Source organism: Catharus ustulatus (genome assembly GCF_009819885.2).
Source record: "Catharus ustulatus isolate bCatUst1 chromosome Z unlocalized genomic scaffold, bCatUst1.pri.v2 scaffold_29_arrow_ctg1, whole genome shotgun sequence".
Lineage (NCBI taxonomy): Eukaryota > Metazoa > Chordata > Aves > Passeriformes > Turdidae > Catharus > Catharus ustulatus.
Genome location: NW_024879446.1, coordinates 3505175 through 3523115, shown reverse-complemented (window position 1 = coordinate 3523115; position 17941 = coordinate 3505175).

Sequence of the window (17941 nt, the reverse complement as noted above, 5' to 3'; positions counted from 1 at the left end):
TTCACAGTCCTAAATTCTTGTTTCCGGCTGCCAGCAAATACATCCGAATATTCTGTTAGTTCCTTAGCCCCCTGTAGTGCTGCACTTGGGAACTGTACATAGGGAGAGGTCTGAAAGGCATCCTTCAAATCCCTAAACCATGCTTATAGCCCAGGATGTATCCATAGAGTACCAAGTCATGGATTACTTCTTTTGAATCCCTGACGGAGCATCAGACAATGTGGTCTGTTCCTGATCTTGTTGTTTCTTGAGGTATTTCTGCAGCTGAACATGGTCACGCAGATAGGTTTTGAACACAAGCTACAAGCTGTCTGTGTCCCTTGTGAATGTGGTCCTCTCCTGTTCTTTCCCTTTCCTCACAGTCAATGACTCTTAGATGACAGGGACAACCTGTAGTCTCTGATAGCTTTATTCTTTTTTACTTGAGGTGAAAGTCTTGGTATCTCACCTGCTAGCCCGGGAACACTTCCAGCAAATGATTGGCAACGTGGACCCCCATGGTCGGCGTGAGGAAAGGGAGCTGTCCCAAGTGGAGCTGCTGCAGGTTGGGCACATCCCAAAGATGGTGCAGGAAAAGAGAATTCAATGGGAGGAGGTAGAACATTAGAACAAGGAGCTGCAAATGTGTCTGCAAGCCTAGGAGGGGGAAAGGAATTCTTGGAAGGAAGTGGAGCGGTCATTGTGGCAGTCATCCTTCAGAAAATCTATGAAAATGATACCCAAAACTGGCTATGAACTTGATTAAAACCAGCCTTTGGTTTTGATCATTTGGTATCAGAAGAGGACAGCCAAAAAATCCAGTCTAAGAGCTCTGCATGTGGCTGACAGCAGCTTCCTAAGGGCTTGCATTTGAAATGGGATCTCGGGGCAATCTCTGCCAGCCACCTTTCTGACAAAAAAACATTTCTTGTCTCAGGTATTCACTGGCTCTTCTACTGAACCTGCTGAAGCAGCAGCAGCAGCAGTGCAATCCAAAGGGACCTTTGCTCCCCCACCTGAGAATTGGAACCCAAGAACCGATAGATTCATCTCCAGCCCTGACACAGCTGCTGCTCAAGAACAGGAGATCCAGGACAACCCTCTGGAGCTACACAGTACGTCTGGTGTATTTCTTGTCTGAGGGACAGTGTGTTGTGTTCACGTGTCAGCATAGCCATGCCAACCATTCCTCCCCCATTTGGTGTCACAAGGACATTTGGGACTCCCCACAGGAAGTACTGTGCTCTGAGGCACTGAGAGAGGGTTCTGGGTGTTCCTGCTGTCTCTGAGGGCAGCTTGGACCGTCAGGAATTTGCCTGAGCTCCCCTCTCTGCTGAAGGCAGAAGCAGGGATTGTTCCTGGATCAGCAAAAGGTTATGACTGCTTGAGTCCTACCCATTGGCACAACCCTTACTCAGATCTGTCTCAAGGAAAACACATCAAGCCCCTTGTGATTGTGCAGCACAACCTGTTTAATCTGCTCCTTGGCCATAACAGCTGCCAGTGCTTGCTCTCACATAAGACCTGGCAGGTTTGTGAAGACATCCCAGTGATTCTGTGTCCTCTTCCTGTCATGTGCTGTTGGTGATGTTGAGACTTGTTGGTGTCTTTTGGGAAAAGGAGGGCATTGATCTGCACCTTGGTGTGTCTGATTTCCAAGCCAATCCTGCTGTGTCCTAAATGGGGGCAACAGATTGTAAGGGGCTCAGGCCGGCTGTGGCTTCTTCCCACTGCTTGTCAGTGCTCCTGCTTGGGCTTTGCCAGCCTTGTTGTGGTAGCTGCCCTGTCCCTGGTGGCTGGTGTGACTGCAGAGGCCAGAGCCTTCCTTAGCTGGCAGAGTCCCGCTGCTGCCCGGCCGCTGCAGTGCGGAGCAGCAGCCCCTCGTCTGGGCCGGCTTCTGCATCGCAGGGCCTGGACTCACCAGAGGGTCAGCATCTCCTCTGGGCAGCTGTCCATGTCAGGCTGGCACCTGAGGGGCACTGCTGTCCTTGCTGTCCTTGCCTGCTGTGCCCAGCTGGGAAGATGGGGACGTGTGAGAGGGCAAGTCCAACGGGAGCGACTGATCCGCGCTGTCAGTGTGAACAGAAGCAGTGTGGTTCTTCACATGCGGCATGGGCAAGGACATCTTTGAGCTCAGCCTGCTCATAATGGGTGAGGGAAATGATACTGAAAGCCCCATTGGGATTACTTATAGCATGAGCTGCCCTGGTTTACAAACTGAATGGCATTCTTCTGGCAATCTGCTGAAAGGCAGAGAAAATGGGAACATTTGGCAATATTCTTCCTGTTCTGAAATCAGCATCTGGTCATAGTAATTGATTCTAGGTTTCAAGGTGGATTTGATCTTAGGAAATATGAAAACTTTAGTTGAAACCCACAGTATTTATTCCCTAGAAAACAAATGCTCAGTTAGTTCCAGCTGTGCTGCACGGCTGGAGATGACAAACTTACTTGCCTTGGTTCATATTCTCCGGTGGTCACTGTCGACTCTGCATTTATCTCCCTCTGCTTAGTTTTCTGTGACAACATCTCTTCAAAGAACTGTAGAAAGCCAGTCTCTGTGCCCACCACCTGTGCTGCAGTGTTGGCTGTCTTCTTGTAGTTGTTCCTGTGCTTGTTGTTGTTGCCCTGTGGACCGCAAAGGGCTCAGAGTGCCAGAGAGTGGGACTGCCTTTTTTATCTCCTGGAAGGTGGGACCTCTGCTTTAAAGTGAGCATCTTGCATTTTATTTTTCTTAGGGAGAACGATGAACATGGAAAATCCCATGATGGAATACTTTGACATGGAAACTATTGGCAACAGGTGAGTCCATCTACAGTTACTTCTACAGAACCATGGGCCAGGTGTTTTGCTGGTAGAATACCTATCTCAAGTGTGCAGTCAGACAAATAGCAAACACGTTCAGACTTTGGGGTTAGACTGTCAGTGCTGATCAGAATTTTGGTCAGAAGTGTGGTCGGAAGGCATTGTCAAAGTCATTCCTATTGCAATAGATACGGACAAAGACACCTGTTTCTTTATCCACCCTAGCCAATCTTTATTCTTCACAGCTCATTTTTATATGGTTATCAGAAGGCATCATATTTCATTCTAATTGGTTGGCATCTTTTTGCTTACTCAGTTCATTTGTTGCTAATTGCTAGTCTATGTTTCCATCAAAAACTTTCTTCTCTAGATAGGTTTACATTCTTTTCTCTTGGGATGTAGATGTTTCACACTGGTAGAATGTTGCTTCTCAAAGATGAAATTGTTTTCCCACTAGAATAGATTGATTCTCACTGTTTAACTCCTTTCTCAGGGAATCTTACCAGGCTAGGTGTTAGCTCTATGCATCCAAACCAGCTTGACCTTGAGCATTATTTCACAAGGTCTTTCTTTTGTAAGGTTTTACCCACGTCACAATTCCTCTTTTTTTGTTATTTATGGAAAGCGTTAATGTGTCTTGACATTAAAACAATTTGTGCCTGTTAGATCATTATCTTATTAAGATTATTATAGGTCATCTGTTAGATACAGGATAAGATACATGGAATACAGATCACAATCAATAAAACTTATCAAATACATTCATATCACTAACAAAGAGACACACAGCACAGGAGAACAAAAAGATAATGTCCAAGATCTCCTAGGAGTGCAAATAAATGGCTCCTGCTCCATATAGCTGGAGCTCAGGGGCCATGGTGTTTAGGCAGGAAGTCAATTAGCTGGAAATTTTGACTTTGACATTACTGAATGTCTTTCTGGAAGCATGGAAGAAGGAATAAGTGAAGAAGGTTAGTAGGAATACCAGACTATCATTGTGGGCATAAAGCCTCTGTCGGCAGGCTGCCTCTGTAAGTCTCCAGACACAGCCATATCCTGGCAGTCCTACTCCTGCTCTTGCTGTGGCCGCAAGGGCTGGATCATGATTAGGTCATTTCTACTCCCACGGGTCTCATCTTCTCAGAGGCAATCTCTGTTTGTCCAGACAAGCAATAAAGCACAGGCATACCTTCTCCCTAGGCTAATAAATCAGCTAGGCCTTACCATTTTATACTCAGCTGGGGATCTTTACTCAGAAATTGGTTCTGCACACGCAAATCTTCATAGGTCATGTAGCTTCACATTGCTCTGTCAGGGATCAAATTTGATTACCTGCTTTCAAAATTTCTAGTGTAAATATTGCATTATTTAAATGTTCTTGAGGAGCCATATTCTCCCTTCTTTGTTTTTTAAACAATATGCATTTCTCTCATTAGGAACATTAAGGCTACACAAAAGCAAAACAATACATATGGTAAAACAACTCACACTAAGCAGAAATAAGTCAGGTAATACACACAATTAGTAGCACATGAGAGACAGAGTGGTGATTCAGAAGAACACATTGTGAATTCCCTAAATACTGTACCATCAGCCAGCATCTGCAGCAGCTGGCAAGCCTTGTTTCACAGCAAAGACCTGGAGAACCATTCCCTGACAAGGTTTCCAAGTCGACTTCAAAGCGGGGGTCCAGCTGTTATAAGTTGAAATTGGCAAGTCAAAGTGACTTGAGTATTGTTTTTGTGCAGAAAACACATGGGTTTGTCGGCATACTTCCCAACCAGGTAGGGCCAGGGCTTGGGCAGAGACCAGGTCGTAACTGGAAAGGTCTCCCTAACATGTCCTAAAACCAAACCTTTCAGTAATAGCAGTCAGGAAAGTTTCTTAACATGACAGATATCTTGCAGATAGCTACACAAAGATATGGTAAAGTTTGTAAACCAGTTGGCTTTCTCTTTCCTTAGCTCATCAATGGTACCATAGACAAATTGCAACTAACTAAAGTAATGCATATGTGTGACCTTAAATAATACCTCACAGATAGTGCCTGTTATAAAAAAATCAGTGAATTTATGTTATGAGATTAATACATCAGCAGTAACTGTCTTAGGAATTTGAAATAATATTTTTCTAGACATTCATGCATATATGACATTAGAACAAATTAAAAGCAAAAAAGAAGGCACTAAACAGTTTACAACTTATAACAGAGATAATCTAGAATTATTACTCATTCTCCTGTGTTACCTATAGAAGATAAAACAACAGATATTGTAATAAATTATTATGTTAATTAACTAGTGCAAAGCATTGACATCTCTAGAATCTTTGATGAAATCAAGGGTCAGCTGTATCTGCATATATTTTAGACAAATTATTAGTTTGTATCTTTAAACAAGATGTTTTCCAGTGTTTCATCACAGTTGTTTCAGTCAGTTCAGTCTTTACAGCAAAGGAACTGTATCTTGTAATTTATATGAGCAGATTTTAAGAGAAGTCAACTTCATGCAAACTTCACATTAGTTATTTCTATGATAAAACAGTTGTATCCTATAATTTAAACAAGCATATTTTAACAAAACTTAAAATTAATCTCAATGAAATTCAATGTCACTTAAATATAACAAAAGTATACCTAAGATAACTTAGATTACTGAAACTGAATAGAAATTGATCTTAATATCATTTAACAGAACTTAAAATAACTTAGACTAAACAACACTTAAACTTGTATTTAAATTTAGTAACACTTAAACTTAGCAGAAATTGTGACAGAATTAATCCCAATAAAAAATCATTTAATAGAACATAACAGAATTTCAATTTAACAGAACATAAACTTAACTTTACTCAAATTTAACAATACTGAAACTTAACCTTGCTTAATCTTACCAACATTTAATTTCTATTAAATTAAAACATAACAGAACTGAAAATTACTATCACCTAAATTTAACAGAAGTTTAATAGAAGTTAACATCACTTAAATGTAACAAAACTAAAGTTAGGGTTGAGAGTGTTCCTTTAAAAGCCCCAGGATTTAACTCACTTTGTCTCTGTTATTACAAATGAATAATATAGCAGGAACATGGATTTACTGGAAAGATTTTAAAGATGTGACAAATATGTTGTAATTTTATGTAATTTAGTTTTGAGAAATTAGATCATGATAATTAGATCATGCAAATATTATTGGAAATCCTTATTCATAGTAAGAATTTTCCTGGTGTAAATATAAGTTTGCCAGGACTTTTTAAAGTGCAGCTTTACTGGAAAAAAAATAAAATAAAAATGCAATAATGTAGATTTTGGCAAACTGTCCTTCAACTTTGCAAATTTTCGCAGATGTCTGTACAATAGATTTGGGCTTGGCCTAATAAAGGTAGTAGGATATAAATAAAACAGTGAGAACTCAGTTATATAATAGTGTCATGAGTTCTGCACAGCTAACTCAGCTAGGTTAGTGGGTGTGTAAATTTGACATAAATAGTTACAAAGTCAGGGTTTCCAATTATTTTAAAAGAGTGAGTTACCGTTCTCTGTAGCTGCTGTCTATTAATGTACTTAAACTGTTTTGATATCAAGTCCAATTTTAATTTAAACATAGCAAGAAAAACAACTACACTTGAATCACTAAATAGGTGTAGATAAGCAAGAAGCTGTCACATGTACCTTTACTGCAAAAAGATTCACAATTAAATTACGTTATTAAAATTGGAGGTAAAAAGCAATCAAATGGGCAAAATCATGGTTAACATAACAGTGGAGTTTTCCTGAGCTAATTATTTCTAAGCCTCAAATATTTTCTGCAGATAATGTTAAGGGGGAAGTCACAGTTTGTTTTAAAGTGAGCAAAGAAATGCTTTAATTAATAAGTGGTTAAATCTACCATGGGCTTCACTCAGCTAATTGATATCAGTAATGGTTGTAAATCATTCAATGTTTTGACAATAGGTTTTAAAGGTAATTGCTGCAGGATGACATTTTATTCCATTAATATTCACCCTAAACATCTCTAAAGAAGGATTTTTTTAATTTTCCATGGGGTCACATTACTTTACAAATATGAATTTTCCGGTCCACAAACTAAAACATTACCTACATAGTGATAAATGGTGTTCTAAGGGTACCAGTTTGCAAATTTATTTTTAAGCATACAAGTTCTTCATGGTAACAGTTAATATCATCAAAATTTAGCAAAGAACCAGTGTTAATTTACTGCAATCTGACCTTTAAATTAAAATTCTTAGAAAGGCGTATACATTCCACACGGTAAGCTCTGTCAATCATGCAATACATCAGCATTTCTGTTAAAGAAGTTAGATCTAGTTATGCTACTGATATGTAAGAAGACATTGCATTCACAGCTTTGAGTCTCTCCAGTAAACAATCCTACTAAAAATCACAGTTCACTGAGAGTACAAGGATAATTTTAGCAAACACATTTCAATGTGTCTTCTAGGCATTCCAATAACGGTGCCCCATAGCTTCAGCATTTTATAGTTTCAGCTTCAGCCATCTACTCAGGGCTGATCAGAGGCTCTCTGGCAGGCGCTGGGACACGGCACGTGGGGGGACACGCCACGAGGGGAAGTCACCCCATGAGGAACTGTGGCGTGGGGCATGGGAGGAGGCAGGAGAGCTCTGACAAGCAAGAGGGGCCTCCAAGCCCAAAGGACCAATACACTTCCCTGAGTTTTTTTCCACCGCTAACCTGACTTTATTAGCTATGTTAGCATTTTGCTTTCTGTTGGATTGTGGGCAGCCCTCTTCCTCATTGTAACCTTATCTCTTGTTGCCTGTAGGCAAAGAAGACAGGAACAGCTCTACAGAAACAGGAGGAATTAAGCAGAGGATCTCTATGAGCATCTGCGGCTTCTCTATCACCTTTCAACTGAATTAATAAATCCATTAATAAATTAATAAAACCAAACACAACATAGTAAGCAATTTTGTGGCTATTTCATCTCCCCTTCTAGCTGCCTCTGATAAGACTTGCCCAATTTCCTCTCACATTTCCACAAAACAGGTGGTTTGTGCATCTACTCATGCCATTTTTTTTACACCACAGCAACAAAGTTCGCAATATCTTTTTATCACATTTTATCCCTTGTTTGCCTAACATCATATTTACTACAGCCTTTTCTTTTGTAGATATCTGTTTTCCCATTTTTTCCCCAGTAGCTCACCTTTTCAAAATTGAAGTTCAGACTTCTTTCTTCAGCTCTGCACGCCATGTAATTCTGCAGCTCTGCTCGCTATAGGTTTTCTTGGCAGCTCTCCTCGCTGCCCCTTTTTTGGCAGCTCTGCTTGCTGCCTCTTCTCTGGCACCTCTCAGGTTGCCTCCATCTCTGCTATTCTCCTCATGGCCAGCTATCCATATCACCTTGGATCACATCCAACCATGCCTTATCAGGATCACAAGAGGTGGCAATAGATATGGACAGGGACATCTGTCTCTTTATCTACCATAGCCAATCTTTATTCTTCACAGCTCATTTTTATATGGTTATCAGAAGGCATCATGTTCCATTCTAATTGGTTAGCAACTTTTTGCATTTGTTACTAATGGCTAGTCTATGTGTCCCTCAAAAATTTTCTTCTCTGGATACATTTACATTCTTGTCTCTTGGGAAGTAGATGCTTCACACGAATAGAACGTTTCTCCTCAAAGGGGCAGATTGTTTTCCCACAAGAACAGATTGATTCTGTTTCAACTCCTTTCTCAGGGGAACTTATCAGGCTAGCTGGTAGCTGTACCCAGCTGAAGTAGCAAGGCTTGAAACATGATTTTATAAGGCCTTTCTTTTGTCAGGTTTTACTCATACGTCATGCATCTCCATGATGCCAAGGTCTTGCCTGCAGCAAGAATAAGAACCCCAAAGTTGTGAACTATTTAGAGAAGTGAGTGGTTGCTGTTTTATTCCATCAATGTTTGTTTACTGCAAGCATGTAGAGTTAAAAACCTACTTTGGTCACTGGCAGAAAATAGAGCAGTTAATTATTGGTTAATTATTATTTCTTTATTTATGTCCAATGGAAGAGTGCATTTTGTCTACATTACCCTGGCAAACACAGTTTGAAAATTGTTCAAAAATCTCTATCAGTCCTATTTCACTAATTCAATACCCTGTAAGTTCATTGTCTCCACTTTGTTTTGGGGCTTGATTTTTTTCAGTTTTTCTCAGCACATTTTAAGTGCTGATAAATTATACTAGAGAGGATTTCCCTTGGATTGTGGCCCCTTTTCCATTGCTGTGCATGCCAGGAAGACTAGGTGTTTATTTCCAGAAATACCATCTGTGACAGGCTTTTTATCTGGGCTGTTACTAAACTGCACTTTTCTCTTGCTGGCCATCTAACACATCTCCTTTTTCACAGATGTGTCAATCTCTGAGACTGCACAGACTGCAGACACTGCACAGCCTAGAGGGAATGTCTATTCCTTTTATTCTGTCCTTGTCACAAAGGGACCCGGAAACAAGAATCAACCCTTGTCTTTTCCAAACAGCAACATAGGCATGCACGTTCATATCCATGCCCTTGTTTGCTTGTATCCTACCTTGTGGATAAGCAATTCTGGCTGGTGATGGAGTACATGGACGGAGGCACTCTGAGCGATGTCATCAGCAAGACGTACCTGTCTGAAGGAGAGATGGCAGCTGTCAGTCAGGAGGTCAGGGATCCCACCTGTGCTTCCAAGGGCTTGGGCAGGGTTGTGTAAGAACCAGGAACTCAGAACTGGAGTGATTCAATCTGCCGAGCTTTGTTTCTGTGTTACTAGAATGCTATGGGCAAGCAAGAGCCTTTCAAGTGAATTCGCATGGCAGTGTGCCTGCATTCACTGTACTCTGTTCTTATACTCTGATCTCCTGCTGTTAAATTCTCTCTCTGTCTCTTGTATGTGCATTTGCTGTTCTCCACCCTGCCTCTCAAAATGTTTACCTCAAGCCTGTCTGCACTGCATTCCTTGCCTGTAAAAGCAAAGGTGCTTGTGGCAAGATTTGGAACGAATAGCAAAGAAAAGAGAGACTCATTTCTCACAGGTCTCACAAAGGACAGCAGTGCACCAAAAATTATGTTTGCTTCTGAAATGGGACTGATGTGATACTTCCAAGTCTGTGCTGAGGCCAGCAATAAAACCTTTCTATGCAGCCTCCCACCCCAAAGTAATTCACTTCACACCAAAGGGAGGGACATTTTCTTTCTTGGCAAGCCCTTGTTTGTCCTCTGCATGGAGAGCACATCCACTGCAGCAGCAGTCATTCTGGCTGGTTTGCAGGGGACAGTCTACAATAGCAGTTGCTGTAGCTCTTTCCGAAACTGACATGCCTTTCCTTAGAACATTCCTGCTTTGCTGGTGTTGGAGTAGCAAACTCTTCCTCTCAGTGGTACTGTGTTCTGCCATTACTCCTCATTCCCCTGAAAAGGGAATCATTTAGAGCTGTTTCCTTTCTTGTGTGATGAATTTGCATCATTAATTTTGCCCTTCTGTTTCTGTTTTCTCTCTCAGTGCCAGCAAGGACTGGATTTTCTTCACGCGTATATCGTGATCCACCAAAATATGAAGAGCTGCAATATCCTTCTCAGAACCGATGTCTCTGTCAAGCTGGATCAGAATATTCTTAGTCAGGGGTAGCATTCCGATCATGTGGGGTGTGGGGCTGCTTTGAGTGACTGCCAGCTCCTCAAAAATGGTGTCAGTGGCAGTGCAGGAGCCCCTGCTGTGAACTGTGGGTACAGTAGCAACATGCACAGAGGTATCACAAAAGAACAAGCATCCATGAATGGTGTTGGTTTGTGTGTGTCCCTTTCAAAGGGAGGAAGTCACAATCTAAAGCTTCAAAAAAATAAAGATCACTACTGGAGGTAGTGTAAAAAATAATTCCATATTTCCTTGGCTAAAGCCCTGAGGAAATAGAGCAGGGATGGATTTCCAGCAGATGACACACTGCGCTCTTAAAAGGAGAGTGGGGAATTCTTTTGCTTGGTTTCTTAATTTGAATTCCATGAGCTGTGTTCCATGGTGTGTTGTTTTCTCCACAGCTGATTTTGTCCTCTTTGCTCAGCTCACCCCTGAGCAGAGTAGATGGAGCTCAGTGGCCAACACTTCTGGCTGGATGGCACCTGAAGTCAGGGCAGGGCAACCATATGGCCCCAAAGTGGACATATGGTCTTTTGGAATCATGGGCATCGAAATGGTGGAATAAAAAGTTCCCTGCCAGAGCCAAACTCCTGTCTGGGTAAGGAGCAAATACTTACTGATCCCACTGTCTTTCTCACCTGTCCCATGTTCTGTGTGCCACTGGACAAAATCCCAGTGCCATCTGCTGGCACCATTTCCACCAAGGTCCCTTCCTAACAATGTCCCTGCATTTCAGCACATCAGCATCTGCTGTAATTTTGGTTGCATAAGAAGGGAAGTGGTCGGTAACCAGTTCAGCAACCTGCCATTTTTGCCTGCAGCCATGCCTGACATTTCTCATTTGCTTTTTGAACACCTTTGGAGGTATATCTCTAAAGGAAATTATTTTTTCAATGGTGAGTTCAGCAGTGTGATAAATATCCTCTGGTATGGATATTAGACCATTCCAGTTTCAATTTTATAGATAAAGAAAAAAATAAATTAAATAGATAAAGAGGAAAGGAAGATGAAAAAGTAAATGAAGACAAAAACAGAAAAAAGAAAAGAGAGAAAAGAGAAAAAGAGAAAGAAAGAGAAAGCGATAGCGATAGCGAAAGTGAAAGAGAAAGAGAAAGAGAAAGAGAAAGAGAAGGAGAAAGAGAGAAGAAAAAGAAGACAAAAAAGAAAAAGAAGATGAAAAAGAACACAAAAAAGACAAAAAAGAAGATGAAAAAGAAAAAGAAAAAGAAAAAGAAAAAGAAAAAGAAAAAGAAAAAGAAAAAGAAAAAGAAAAAGAAAAAGAAAAAGAAAAAGAAAAAGAAACAAAAAGAGGAAAAGACCACCAAAGCAACTCCCAGCAGTTCTGTTCACTTTTTCCTTTAATCACCACAGCACATCAATTTTCCTGCATTCTAGAGCATATTTTCCAAACCCTCTGTATCTTCCAGATTTTCAGGATTTCCAATTGTCAGTTCATTGTTCTGTCATGTCTCTGGGTGGTCTGGACAAGTTTAGGATGTGTTTTCTCCGACTGCAGTTGGAATTGCACACCCAACCCTTGGCTGTTTCTTGGTCCTTTATCACGTTGATGAGCTGCAGTCAGGTGCTTGTGGCTGGGATCCAGCTGAGCCATCCTTGGCTTGCCCAGTTCTAATGACAGTAGGGACATCAACTCCCCACCATGTCCAGTGGCTGAGCTCAGCTGCAGAGAGACAGGATCAAACCCCTTTTGTGACCTCTGGTGGTGTGGGAGAAGTGAAGGAAATTTTCCTCTAGCTTGAAGAGGAATGTAACAAAGTCTCTAGCCACCACCTCTTTCAGATATTTCACCAGTACCAAGCTGTTACCATTGCAGCTGGCATTTTCATGGAGAGTCCTGGGCCTGTTCACATTGTTCCCATTGTTATTTTTGTCTATTTTAGATGGATTCTGTATCCACCTTTTTTTCAGGAAGGGAACAAAAAAATTGATTTTTTTTTAGTGGAAGCTGTGCTAAAGGGACTAACAAGCACTGCAGATTCCTTTCACATAATAATCCTTGGAAATTGTATAAATAGAGCAAATTCCCCTTCCAAACAGAACTCCCTTCAAGCTGGTGTGAATCCGCAGAACAATAAAACGTGCTTTTGGTGATGTAGTTCCCACTAATCAAGTCAGTCCATGAAACCAGCTGCTAAGGCAAAATCCCCTGGATGTTGGAAAAGCTGTGGTTGCTTTGGGGTTTGGTTGTTTTCTTGGTGCAGGAAAGTCATCTCTGCCTCTCTGCCAGGGCAGAAACAGCCAGTGCAGGATGGAAGTTAAACAATGGGATCTGGGAGAGCAGTTACAGATGTGAAAGAAGCAGGTAGAGCTTTGTGTTTCTTTTTTCTCCAGCCTCAACACCTGGCAGCCACAGGAGGGGAACCAAAGCTGTGGCAGCCCAAGCTGTTCGTGCCTTTGCTGAGCTGCTGCCTGCAGACGGACGAGGCGTGGCGCTGGTCTGCCAAGCAGCTCCTGCAGGTAAAATGCAAAGGGGCTGCAGGTGAAACAGTGTCTGAGGGATGGGTTCCTCCTGCACTGAAGTCCAAGGCATCAGATGAGCCCCCCTTCTCCTCACTTTCAATCTTGGTGCTGTTCAAATGAAAAGTGAGGAATCTTAGACTGGGCTGAGCTGGCAGGGAGCTGTAAAGGTCACCTGGTCCAAATAGCCTGCAATGAACAGGGACATCTTTAAGGAGATCAGGTATGGTGGTGGTGTCTCAGGAGTTCGAGACAACCACCGGGTATGTTGAGAGTCTCTGTGTCCCAGCCCGAGCACCGGAAAAAGAGTCAGGAGGTGTCTTCTGGGGTTTCCAGAAATTGTTTATTTTATCTAATCTAAAAGTTCTTTCCCTGACTGTCTGAGGTTCCTCTCAGCAGGTCAGTCCCAGGCACACTGCCTGCCTTCAGGGCAGTATTAACTTTTTATACTAAAAACTATTTAAATATTATTTACAATTATCTTCCAATACCTATCACTTACATTGTACAGTCTGGTTCTACTCTAAACCAATCTAAAAATGCCAACATCACCTAAAAGATGGATGCTAGGAAGAAGAAGAAAGACAAAACATGCCCAGATTCCTCCATGTTGACCCTAGGTCCCTATTCTAAAAAATCTTAAAATTCTACTTTTTCATCTTTTGATAAACTAACTTATACTCTACTTAATTTTTCTGGCTTGTAACTCTTCATGCAAAGGTGGTAATTTTTTCCTAGGAACTAAAATCAAAGGCACAGGGGTCTTGGGCTCTGTGCCAAGGTTTCTGAGCCCCCTGCCAGCGTCTCAAGCCATCCAGGGTATCCAAAGGTTTGTCCTGGGTTCCCACAATCAGGTTGCTCAGAGCCCTGTCCCACCTGATCTGGGATTGTTCCAGGGATGGGGCACCTACCAGCTCCTGGGGCAACTTGTGCCAATGTTGCACCATGCTCCCAGTAAGCAAGTTCTTTGTTACACCTAATTTGTCTCAATCCCCATTATATATTATAATTCTTACCCTATGTCCTACTGCAAGTGGCCCAGTTAAAAAAGGTGGCAGAGAGGGAACTGCAGGACCCAGAGCCACTTGGCTGTCCCTGCTGGGAAGGAAGGAAGGTGCCATCCAGGACAGGAGGGGCAGGGCATGGAAAGGTAGACACTGCTCTGTCTCCCTGTGAAAGTTAGCATAGCGCCTGTCTTTCAAAGAGAGGGACCTCTTTGTGAGTCTTTTCCTGAAAGGAAGAAATCCCAAGGACAGAAAGCACCATTTCCAGAGCCCTGACACAGTAACAATCCCAGCAACACAAAGACACCCAAATAAACAGATGAGTGGCATTCTGGGCCGGGTTTGCCTGTGATGGCAAGGTCCTGCACATGAAGGTTGAGGTGCAGATGTCCACCCTCTTTCTGCATCTTTATAGGGGCCAGAGGAAGCCTTATTAAGTCTATGAAGCACTGAGCTTGGAAAGTAATGGTTCATTGTTTTTTGTTGATTATTTTTTTCCCCTTTGGGAAGCATCCTTTGTAATATTTGCTGACCCTGCATCCAGCCTGGTGCCACTGATTGTTTCAGTGAAGAAGGCAGAGGAGACAAGAATGTGATAATCACATCAGGACCACTTACTCCACAACACCTTAAAGCAGGATTGTCGACTAGGATTGTGAATTAATAGTTTCTGAAACCACAACTCGCCTCAAAAATTCCCTTTTTCTCACTCTGTGAAAAAGCTCGAGATTTCCTTTTGAATTGTCAATTGTTTCTTAAAGGTGGAAAGTGACATTCATGGATTCTTTGCTATGGTTTGAAAGTGGGGAAAGCTCTTCTTCATTCATCCTCTCCAGACCACCCTGCCTTTGGAATATAGCCTATTGGGCAGGTTTTGCCCAGCTGTGGTACTTCTGTTTGAGGCAGAAAGGGCACTGGAATTTACAGGCAAAACCAAAGGAGGGGGGTTCAGCCAAAACACCCTGTGCAGGTGCAGAACTTCAGTCACAACTCAAGAGCATGTGGGTCCTGCTACTTGGATTTGTATCCCTAAGTGGAATTTATTTGGCTGGAGGAGAGCTTGGCTCTACTGAGAAAGCAGAAAGATCAGTGAGGCTGCTCTGAAAGGTCTCCAGGATGTGGTGCAGAGCTGTCAGCGACTGTGAGGTGAGAGTGAGCCCTGCCCTGCCCAGGGTGCAGCCCCAGCAGAGCCCTGGCAGAGCCCAGAGCAGCCTGAGCCTGGGCAGAGGCAGGCTGGAAGGAGCCCTTGGAGCTGCAAGAGGCAGCAGCCCGGCCCTGGGTGCCTCCTCCTGGCCCCGGGCGAATCCTCTGCTCTCCGAGCCAAGCTGGCAGCTGGCTGGTCCCGAGGGGAAGCGCAGCCGTGCTGGACACGGCACACACTGCTGGCATTGGCCCTCTGCAGTGTGCCCAGCAGGAGAGAAAGGCAAAGAGCAGCCCAGGGCTGGTGGTCTGGCTGAGGATTGCTGCTCTTGTGCCGGCTGCCCTGGCACTCCTGGCAAAGGGCAGCAGTGTGTGCAGCACTCTGGGCACAGGGGCAGGGAGCCGCGCTGCTCCGCAGGCTCCAGCCCAGGGCAGCGTCCTTCAGGCACGGCAGCTCTGCCGGGGAACCGAGGCCAGCGGGAGGCACTGACAGCTTGTCAGGGCACATCTGCAGGGACAGTGCCTCCCACAGCTCTGGCAGGAGGCGCCTGCAATGCTGCAGCTCTGCACTGAGCCAGAGCAAAGGTGGGAAATGCAGAGTGCTTTGCAGAAATAGTCCGGGGCACCAGGCCAGGCTGCTTTGTGCTCTCTGGAGCGCAGCAAGCACTGTGCAATGAGCTCTGAGCTGCGGGGAGAGAGATGTTAGAAATGAACCAACTCTTGGATACAATTAAATGGCGAGACACTCATCAGAACAAAAGAGAACTGTTTCTTAGTACAGATTCAGCAGAGCCTGGGGCGTGTATCCCTCCCAGGAAAGCAGAACACACACACACATCCACCCCAACAAAATGCTTCTTTTTATTGCCCGTCCCGGCTGGGGGTGATCCCTGTCCCCTTTCCCATTGGCTGCATACTGGGGAACTTGCATTATCTCCTGACCTCCTACTTTTCTGTCTGTCCTCTCCCCTCTTATCCCACTTTCGTTTTGGTCTGGTGTTCAACCCGGCCCCACTCTCAGCTCACAGTAACACCCAACAAATTAACTACAACAAGTCCAAACCATAAATAACAACACATAGAGCCAACAACTTTCATTCTTTTTTCTAATTACCTTTCAGCTGCAGCAAAATATTACCTCAGATCTCAAAGAGGGAATCAGGGACGAGCCTGAGGCTTGTGCTTGACTAGTGTACTGATTTGGAAGGGAGTAGAAGGGTTTCAGTAGGCAATTTGTGTTTTCATTAATAATTTCTGAAGGAAAGACACAAATTTGTTTTAGTCTGCAAAAGCATTTTCGAGGTGCGTTAACAAAATGCAAGTGTGCAATTTCCAAAGAAGGAAGGTGTTGAGAAACTATTTAACTGTAACAAACCATGAATTCCTTTAGCTTTAACAGACAGTGTTGAGCCCTGTATTCCTTCAGTACAGTGATGAATGTGAGCAGGTGCTCTTAGCCTTGAGAATAAAGAGCATGGTCCTCCTAAGAAGGTAGCTGGAATGCATTCAAGGGCAAGGAAGGCTTTGAGGAGGCTCTTGACAATCAGAGGAGTATTTGAGGAATGGGATGTTCCCCAAATGACCACCAGACACCCTCAGGAGACCCCTACTCTCTGGTCAATAACTTCTGAGAAGTGATTGAAATATGTCAAATAATTTGGGGGAATGTTGAGCCTGTGAGTTTCAACAAAGTAATGTGTGTCTTAGTTCCATGGTTACAAAGAAGTAGGTGAGATTTCTGACTGTTAGAAAAGTGATTCCCCATGCACCCAGGGCAGAAATACAGTAATGCTTCCTTTCTCTCCTGAGCTGGCAGTGTGGATCAGGCTCTGCTGGGTAATTTTCATTGTACTCATGTCTATTGAAAGGTGAAAATTAAACCTTTTCCAGCCATGCCCCTCTGCTTTCCCTTTTTTTAGGGGCCAACGCCCTGTGCCTCAGCTGTCTGTTCATGTCCATTTAAACAGAGGCTGAAAGCAGGGGGCTCTGCCCCCCCGCGCTGCTCCGGGGCAGGGCCAGCAGGGGCTGCAGAGCCACCGGGAGGGACAACCTCAGCCCTGGCCGCCATCTTGTGTGTGGCCGCCTCAGCCCCGGCCGCCATCTTGTGTGTGGCCGCCTCAGCCCTTGCCGCCATCTTCTGCCTCCACCCAGTCCAGTTCTGAAGGGAATGGGTTGCTGTTTTGCCGGCAGGCAGGGTGGGCACCTAAACATCAGCACCAGCTTATGGAGTAAGTGTCACTTACTGAAGTTCAAAGCAGCAAAGAAATACAAAGAAATACAAAAGGATAAGGTAAGCAATGCACTGGATTATTACCGCAGAAGATTGCCTGTAGGGATTAAGAAAAATGTATCACCAGTTACCCTAATGCTTGATCATCATCCTGACACACACATGACCTGGGCAGCCCCTGCCACAGCAAAGGACTGGAGATGCACTCCCAGTAACTGGGAATTCCTATGCAGTTTGCCAAGCCACAGGCGAGACTGCCAACTTTGCTGTGAGAGGGCCCAGATTTTATACTGTTGAATAAAGAACTCACCCTGACTTCTAGTGTGGGAACATCTGGTTTCACCCTCCTCTTGGGCAGGGCTCAGGGAGGGACCAAGGGAGCTTACTTTGACCATAAAACTTGCCTTGGTGCACGGAAGTCCTCAGAGTCAGAGCCGCCCTTGGGCGTGCTCAGCGCAGGAGCATCCTGCTGTTTCTCACTGGGCAGCTGCGCAATGACAAGAACTTTGTTTTCTCTTGTGTTCCAAACTTGCACAGCAGTGCAATAATGATGAAGCAAATTGCTGGTGCAGTTTGCAGTGTTTATGGCATTGGTTATTCCAGGTATTACCTGACTCACCTGGCATGTAATTTGAGATTTTCCTTGGATATAACCTAACC